The 9458-nt window shown below is 50.3% G+C and overlaps 1 non-coding gene across 1 annotated transcript; it reads left to right on the top strand.

Moving 5' to 3' along the window:
• The first annotated feature begins 6338 nt into the window (after positions 1–6338).
• On the top strand, positions 6339–6427 carry TRNAY-GUA (transfer RNA tyrosine (anticodon GUA)). Its single transcript is given in 2 exon segments — positions 6339–6375; positions 6392–6427. It is a non-coding gene; the product is annotated as a tRNA-Tyr (tRNA).
• Positions 6428–9458: the final 3031 nt, after the last annotated feature.

Genomic DNA, 9458 nt, shown 5'->3' with positions numbered 1-9458 from the left:
CTTCACCAGCGCCAGACACTGTCTGTTGGACCTTCACCAGTGCCAGACACTGTTGGACCTTCACCAGCGCCAGACACTGTCTGTTGGACATTCACCGGCGCCAGACACTGTCTGTTGGACCTTCACCAGTACCAGACACTGTCTGTTGGACCTTCACCAGTGCCAGACACTGTCTGTTGGACCTTCACCAGCGCCAGACACTGTTGGACCTTCACCAGCGCCAGACACTGTCTGTTGGACCTTCACCAGTGCCAGACACTGTCTGTTGGACCTTCACCAGTGCCAGACACTGTCTGTTGGACCTTCACCAGTGCCAGACACTGTCTGTTGGACCTTCACCAGCGCCAGACACTGTCTGTTGGACCTTCACCAGTGCCAGACACTGTCTGTTGGACCTTCACCAGCGCCAGACACTGTTGGACCTTCACCAGCGCCAGACACTGTCTGTTGGACCTTCACCAGCGCCAGACACTGTCTGTTGGACCTTCACCAGTGCCAGACACTGTTGGACCTTCACCAGTACCAGACACTGTCTGTTGGACCTTCACCAGTGCCAGACACTGTCTGTTGGACCTTCACCAGCGCCAGACACTGTCTGTTGGACCTTCACCAGCGCCAGACACTGTCTGTTGGACCTTCACCAGCGCCAGACACTGTCTGTTGGACCTTCACCTGCGCCAGACACTGTCTGTTGGACCTTCACCAGCGCCAGACACTGTCTGTTGGACCTTCACCAGCGCCAGACACTGTCTGTTGGACCTTCACCAGCGCCAGACACTGTCTGTTGGACCTTCACCAGCGCCAGACACTGTCTGTTGGACCTTCACCAGTGCCAGACACTGTCTGTTGGACCTTCACCAGCGCCAGACACTGTCTGTTGGACCTTCACCAGCGCCAGACACTGTTGGACCTTCACCAGCGCCAGACACTGTCTGTTGGACCTTCACCAGCGCCAGACACTGTCTGTTGGACCTTCACCAGCGCCAGACACTGTCTGTTGGACCTTCACCAGTGCCAGACACTGTCTGTTGGACCTTCACCAGCGCCAGACACTGTTGGACCTTCACCAGCGCCAGACACTGTTGGACCTTCACCAGCGCCAGACACTGTCTGTTGGACCTTCACCAGCGCCAGACACTGTCTGTTGGACCTTCACCAGCGCCAGACACTGTCTGTTGGACCTTCACCAGTGCCAGACACTGTCTGTCGGACCTTCACCAGCGCCAGACACTGTTGGACCTTCACCAGCGCCAGACACTGTTGGACCTTCACCAGCGCCAGACACTGTCTGTTGGACCTTCACCAGTGCCAGACACTGTCTGTTGGACCTTCACCAGTGCCAGACACTGTCTGTTGGACCTTCACCAGCGCCAGACACTGTCTGTTGGACCTTCACCAGCGCCAGACACTGTCTGTTGGACCTTCAACAGCGCCAGACACTGTCTGTCGGACCTTCACCAGCGCCAGACACTGTCTGTTGGACCTTCACCAGCGCCAGACACTGTCGGACCTTCACCAGCGCCAGACACTGTCTGTTGGACCTTCACCAGTACCAGACACTGTCTGTCGGACCTTCACCAGCGCCAGACACTGTCTGTTGGACCTTCACCAGCGCCAGACACTGTCGGACCTTCACCAGCGCCAGACACTGTCTGTTGGACCTTCAACAGCGCCAGACACTGTCTGTCGGACCTTCACCAGCGCCAGACACTGTCTGTTGGACCTTCACCAGCGCCAGACACTGTCGGACCTTCACCAGCGCCAGACACTGTCTGTTGGACCTTCACCAGCGCCAGACACTGTCGGACCTTCACCAGCGCCAGACACTGTCTGTTGGACCTTCACCAGTACCAGACACTGTCTGTCGGACCTTCACCAGCGCCAGACACTGTCTGTTGGACCTTCACCAGCGCCAGACACTGTCTGTCGGACCTTCACCAGCGCCAGACACTGTCTGTCGGACCTTCACCAGCGCCAGACACTGTCTGTTGGACCTTCACCAGCGCCAGACACTGTCGGACCTTCACCAGCGCCAGACACTGTCTGTTGGACCTTCACCAGCGCCAGACACTGTCGGACCTTCACCAGCGCCAGACACTGTCTGTTGGACCTTCACCAGTGCCAGACACTGTCTGTCGGACCTTCACCAGCGCCAGACACTGTCTGTTGGACCTTCACCAGCGCCAGACACTGTCTGTTGGACCTTCACCAGCGCCAGACACTGTCTGTTGGACCTTCACCAGCGCCAGACACTGTCTGTTGGACCTTCAACAGTGCCAGACACTGTCTGTTGGACCTTCACCAGCGCCAGACACTGTCTGTTGGACCTTCACCAGTGCCAGACACTGTCTGTCGGACCTTCACCAGCGCCAGACACTGTCTGTTGGACCTTCACCAGCGCCAGACACTGTCTGTTGGACCTTCACCAGCGCCAGACACTGTCTGTTGGACCTTCACCAGCGCCAGACACTGTCTGTTGGACCTTCAACAGTGCCAGACACTGTCTGTTGGACCTTCACCAGCGCCAGACACTGTCTGTTGGACCTTCACCAGTGCCAGACACTGTCTGTCGGACCTTCACCAGTGCCAGACACTGTCTGTTGGACCTTCACCAGCGCCAGACACTGTCTGTCGGACCTTCAACAGCGCCAGACACTGTCTGTTGGACCTTCACCAGCGCCAGACACTGTCTGTTGGACCTTCACCAGCGCCAGACACTGTCTGTCGGACCTTCAACAGCGCCAGACACTGTCTGTTGGACCTTCAACAGTGCAACAAAACAGTAATTGGTCAACGGACCGTTGTAGCATAATTGCTACAATATTTCAATAAAATGTTGCTGATTGTATCTGAATACACTCGAATTGTATCCACCGACATAATAAAAAATTTGATTGTAGGTGTTGTACGCTTGCCTGTCTCTACGGGAGAGAGGTTTAGCTCCAGGGCCCCGCCTCCCAGCTATTGTATTTGGTGATCTACACTTTACAGGGTTCTAGTGCTCTCTTATATATGTCTTGACGCTGCGAATGGAGGTGGCTTTCAAGACTTCTGCTTCCAGAAGGTTAAACTTGTTGACCAGCAGCCTTGGATATCATTCGTGTTTCGTGTTCACAACCATGTACTACTCTTCTGTGTTCCCTTATATGGAAAAGATCAGGACTATCTATCATCATCCTCTATTCACCTCGGTATCTTTTACGTTGTGATCATGTCACCCATGGGCTTGTGTTCTTGTAACGTGGTTTGTTTGGAGTGTCATATGGGGTGATAGCTGTGTAGTCTGAGGTGATAGTGTGGAGGCAAGGTCACTCACTCTCTCTCTCACTCACTCACTCACTCAATATGTGGAGTCATCGTGCACCAGGACAATGCCCTTCAAGACGGCGTTCTTAATTAAAGCTGCTCTTCAACACGGCTTTTTGTGTTGGGGTGAGTCAGGGCGGCTCAGGGCTATTATGTGCAGGAGTAATGTGTCTCCCTCCCTCACCTCCCCCTCACTATCTCTCCCCTCCCTCACTATCTCTCCCCTCCCTCACTATCTCTCCCCTCCCTCACTATCTCTCCCCTCCCTCACTATCTCTTCCCTCCCTCACTATCTCTCCCCTCCCTCACTATCTCTCCCCTCCCTCACTATCTCTCCCCTCCCTCACTATCTCTCCCCTCCCTCACTATCTCTCCCCTCCCTCACTATCTCTTCCCTCCCTCACTATCTCTTCCCTCCCTCACTATCTCTCCCCTCCCTCACTATCTCTCCCCTCCCTCACTATCTCTTCCCTCCCTCACTATCTCTCCCCTCCCTCACTATCTCTCCCCTCCCTCACTATCTCTTCCCTCCCTCACTATCTCTTCCCTCCCTCACTATCTCTCCCCTCCCTCACTATCTCTCCCCTCCCTCACTATCTCTCCCCTCCCTCACTATCTCTTCCCTCCCTCACTATCTCTTGCCAGTGTCCCCTCATGTCTGCTGAAGGTGTGGCCGGCACACAGTGATTAGAGTACACACACTAGATCGCCACACACACCTGTAATCTGCCACTAGAGGACCATACACACCTGTAATCTGCCACTAGATCACCACACACACCTGTAATCTGCCACTAGAGTACCATACACACCTGTAATCTGCCACTAGAGTACCATACACACCTGTAATCTGCCACTAGAGTACCATACACACCTGTAATCTACCACTAGAGTACCATATATATACTTACCAGCTGCCACTAGAGAACCATACACACACCTGTAAAAATATACAAATGCAATTAGCACGATTTCAATATTTCATTTTTATTCAGTTCATTATTTGGTTTTACTTAACGTTCCATATAGTTCACAACCTATTGTACCAAAGTTCAATGACATTTACGAGAACAAATCTGGAGATTGTACGCACAAACCCAATGTTGTCAGCGGCACATGCAAGGGTGACAGGTATATGTACAACCCTCCGAGAGAGAGTGTACTACACCCTACTAGACTAGGACCTGTGTACCAATGCAATGGAACTTCACCCTATTTAAATGGACTTCGTAGCACAGATGGCTTCGTTCTCAACTCACAATTGAAGATCCCATGCGGGACAGAAATGGTTGGACACGTTCCCTGTCACCTAATGTCTCTGTTCACTCAGCATTTAATAGGTATCTGGGAATTAATCAACTATTGTGGAGTTGCGTCCTGACGGGCAGGTTGCGTGAGTAGTTTGACGTTGATGGGACACGATACAAACCTATACACTACATATACATAAACAACAAAATTATATACAATATACAGCTGTATTAATGAGGTGCAGAGGCCCACACAGACGACCCTGCACCATCGAGGAATGAAGTATTTTGAGAGGCATCAGTAGCAGCTAGTTAGCTGTTGCAGCTTGAGAGAGGCAACACACACACCTCACAGTGGACAGGTAACTTGATTATAGACCAGGGGTCACACAAGCGGGGTTAGGACCAGGGGTCACACAAGCGGGGTTAGGACCAGGGGTCACACAAGCGGGGTTAGGACCAGGGGTCACACAAGAGGGGTTACGACCAGGGGTCACACAAGGGGGGTTAGGACCAGGGGTCACACAAGCGGGGTTAGGACCAGGGGTCACACAAGCGGGGTTAGGACCAGGGGTCACACAAGGGGGGTTACGACCATGGGTCACACAAGCGGGGTTAGGACCAGGGGTCACACAAGCGGGGTTAGGACCAGGGGTCACACAAGCGGGGTTAGGACCAGGGGTCACACAAGCGGGGTTAGGACCAGGGGTCACACAAGCGGGGTTAGGACCAGGACCAGGGGTCACACAAGCGGGGTTAGGACCAGGGGTCACACAAGCGAGGTTAGGACCAGGACCAGGGGTCACACAAGCGGGGTTAGGACCAGGGGTCACACAAGCGGGGTTAGGACCAGGGGTCACACAAGCGGGGTTAGGACCAGGACCAGGGGTCACACAAGCGGGGTTAGGACCAGGACCAGGGGTCACACAAGCGGGGTTAGGACCAGGACCAGGGGTCACACAAGCGGGGTTAGGACCAGGGGTCACACAAGCGGGGTTAGCACCAGGGGTCACACAAGCGGGGTTAGGACCATGGGTCACACAAGCGGGGTTAGGACCATGGGTCACAAGCGGGGTTAGGACCAGGGGTCACACAAGCGGGGTTAGGACCAGGGGTCACACAAGCGGGGTTAGGACCAGGGGTCACACAAGCGGGGTTAGGACCATGGGTCACACAAGCGGGGTTAGGACCAGGGGTCACACAAGCGGGGTTAGGACCAGGGGTCACACAAGCGGGGTTAGGACCAGGGGTCACACAAGCGGGGTTAGGACCAGGGGTCACACAAGCGGGGTTAGGACCAGGGGTCACACAAGCGGGGTTAGGACCAGGACCAGGGGTCACACAAGCGGGATTAGGACCAGGACCAGGGGTCACACAAGCGGGGTTAAGACCAGGGGTCACACAAGCGGGGTTAAGACCAGGGGTCACGACTATAAACCTAACACCAAAATTAACCAGAAGAATAAATATGTAAATCCAACATAAAGAAGAACCCTGCGAAGAGCGGCGATGCAGGCACAGACACAGGCAAGGCGGGGGGCCAGGAGCTACAGTTCAAATACATAAACAGTTGAGTACATATATACACGAACTCACAGACATCCTGCTGTAATATACAGTACGGATACATGAAGAAGTTAAACTGTAGTCAACAAAATTTTAACGTTAAAAGATCCACAAAGGAATCCAATAGAATTTTTTTTTATTGTTCTATGTATATATAAACAGTTCTATTAACTTTCCCGCGCTATTTCTATAGAGGTGAGGAACACACACTGTGCGCCTTCGATAGCTCAGTTGGTAGAGCGGTGGACTGTAGTTGGTACTGAGCAGACATCCATAGGTCACTGGTTCGAATCCGGTTCGAAGGATTCTTTTTTTTTTTGTTATCTTTCAGCCAAACTTGAAGAATTATTCGAAGCTATAATTTGAGACGTGTGTCATTTGCTTCCAGTCCCGACTAAAAATTTGGGAAGCCCGCTTTAATCAGTCTAACACAACTATACACTTAACTGCGCACGCACTCATGCACGCACGCATTCACATACACACGGTGGGTGGCTGGTTGAGTGGACAGCACACTAGACTTGTAGACCTAGGGACAGGGGTTCGATCCCCGCAGCCGGCGGAAAAACAAATGGGTACAGTTTTCTTCACCCTGATGCACCTGTTACCTAGTAGTAAATAGGTACCTGGGAGTTAGACAGCTGCAACGGGCTGCTTCCTGTGTGTGTGTGGGGGGGGGGGGGATTAGTAGTTAGTAACATAGGGGTACAGTTGATTGACAGTTGAGAGGCGGACCGAAAGAGCAGAGCTCAACTCCTGCAAGCACAACTAGGTGAATACAACTACTTGAATACACAATACACACTCACACCACAACTCGGTGAGTACACGAGGCAGTGATGTGGTGGAGGCTGACTCCATACACAGTTCCAAGTGTAGATATGATAGAGCCCAATAGGCTGAGGAATCTGTTCACCAGTTGATTGACGGTTGCGAGGCGGGACCAAAGAGCCAGAGCTCAACCCCCGCAAGCACAACTAGGACACACATATGAACCAGACAAAAGAAGGTTCACAACCCCAAAAACGAGGACCTAGACAGGCAACAGAGTTTATCTGATAAATGGCTATTGGAATTCAATACCAGTAAGTGTCATGTAATAATGAAACGTAAATGCCAGAGAGAGCAAGGGGATGATACACAGTAAAGGGGAACCATCTTTGTAAAGACTAGTAAGAGTCAGTTACACTATACAGAACACGATAGGGATGATAAGATATAGAGAAAATAAATCACTTATTCATCACATGATAATAAATTATTTCGACCATCAAAATGGTAAAATTCCCTCAATATGGTATTTGTTGTGTCAAGTTTGCCAGCGTACATATATGGCGAGTGACTGCGCTAACCTTATTTTGGTCAAAAGGTTGGCGGATATTCCCTTTAATGGCTAGGGGGGGACTTGGATAGCGGAACAGGCTTCCTGTCCTCGACAAGGGAATACAATTCCCTTCCCCATCTGGCTGGGCGCTAGGCTTGGCCTTGCAATAACCATTTACATATCACAGGTCAACTTTTATACCAGGACAAGCTGAGGGCCACAGGACCCTCCTCTCTCACAACAATACCTGGCCACCACCACCTCACTTATGGAGAATTAGGACACTTGAACAGACAAAGTTAATCCAGACCTTCTCTTCGGGAAGATCAAGTCGGCGGTAACCTCACACTATAACCAAGCCTTGGCCACTTGGCTTGGCCAGTACAGTCACAGTCTTGGCCACTTGGCCAGGCCAGTACTCCCTCAGCCTCTATCCTCAAATTCTTTCTTATTCTTATGCAGTTATCCTGGCTTACCTCCTGTGTCGCAAGCCACAGTACTGGGGGGGGGGAGGACAAGCATTTGAAGACGCAAAAAATAATTAAGTACAACATTTTAAGGAACACAACATTGTTCCAAATGGATAACTAAAACTGGATCTGAACTCAGAATGTATTAGATTTATAATTTGTACCAAAAGAGAAACAACGGCACTTTCCTGCACCGTGGGAGGTTACACCCTTTCCAATTTTAATCCCTCCCTTTCCACCCAAGAAGCAAATTAGAGATCAGCCCAAGCTTCGTCTTGAGGCAAAGCTCAACGCCTTAAGCCATATTGATGCTCTGTCCACAGAGCATTCTCTCTCTCAAATCATATACACTGATGGTTCCCTACACCGCACCACGGGTGCAGCTGGAAGTGCAGTTGTCCTGACAATGGGCGATGGCCTATACTTTGAGTGGGGAGTCCGTATAAACAACTGGGCCACTACCCTTCAGACTGAACTATTTGCCTTGCTCCTTGCACTGAAATGTGTACAAGTCTCCAAACTTGATACATTAATTGTAAGTGACTCTTTATCATCCTTAATTGCTCTCAACTCTTTAAGACATAACTGTAACATGCTCCTGTCCGAAGCTAGACACAAATACAACAAAATTATTAAGGATGGTAACAGAGTCGATTTCAAGTGGACTCCATCTCATGTTGGCCTCCGATTGCAAAATAGAGCTGATGAGTTAGCCAAAGAATCTGCCTTTTGTAACCTTGGATTGTCAATGAGCAATCTGAGAGCAGCAGTACACCGAGAACTTCAACAAAATCTTGTAGATCTGAGGCAAAGTGAAATCGACACCAGTAATTCCATCTATCATCATACTATCATGCAAGAGGAGCCACACATCTATGGATCATCCAATAAAATCAGCAGACTTCTAGATGTTACTACTGCTCGGCTTAGACTCGGTTACAAGTATCTCTGGGAATTCTCATTATCTGCTGATGTAGACCTGACCAAATGTAAACTGTGCCAACAAAATTATTCGCACACCCTCCGTCACTATGTGATGGAGTGCGAAAAGATACGTGAATTTAGAGACAATTCTATAACCAATGTTCCAGCGATGTGTAAATATTATATTCAAAATGATCTACTGCCAAAAATTTTAGCCAAATATCCCCAGTTTGCAAACTGTAGGTAGTAACTAAGTGATTGTAACCTATCCACCGCTGCCCACTGGATGGGGGAGGTGTGCAGGACAAACATATAAATTGTGACACTAGCTCTCCACATATGTCAGTTGCTTAATTTAGAACCTGTACTTGAGGTCAATCTCGAACCCATTGTTGATGTGACGACTTATACTGAATTTTGTAACTAACTCATCAAGATTGTAACTTGCTTAGCTAAATGAACTGTGGGGTTCAGTCCCTGAGCCCATTATGTGCCTCTGTAACCCTTTCCACTACCGCCCACAAGATGGGTATGGGGTGCATAATAAATGATCTAAACTAACTAGAAAAACATAATAGGTAGAAGAGAGACTTTTTACTAGACCCAAGACACCGGTAC

Source organism: Procambarus clarkii, chromosome 62 (genome assembly GCF_040958095.1).
Source record: "Procambarus clarkii isolate CNS0578487 chromosome 62, FALCON_Pclarkii_2.0, whole genome shotgun sequence".
NCBI classification, from domain to species: domain Eukaryota; kingdom Metazoa; phylum Arthropoda; class Malacostraca; order Decapoda; family Cambaridae; genus Procambarus; species Procambarus clarkii.
Note: the sequence above shows the minus strand (reverse complement) of the source record. Positions and strands in the feature narration are given on the sequence as shown.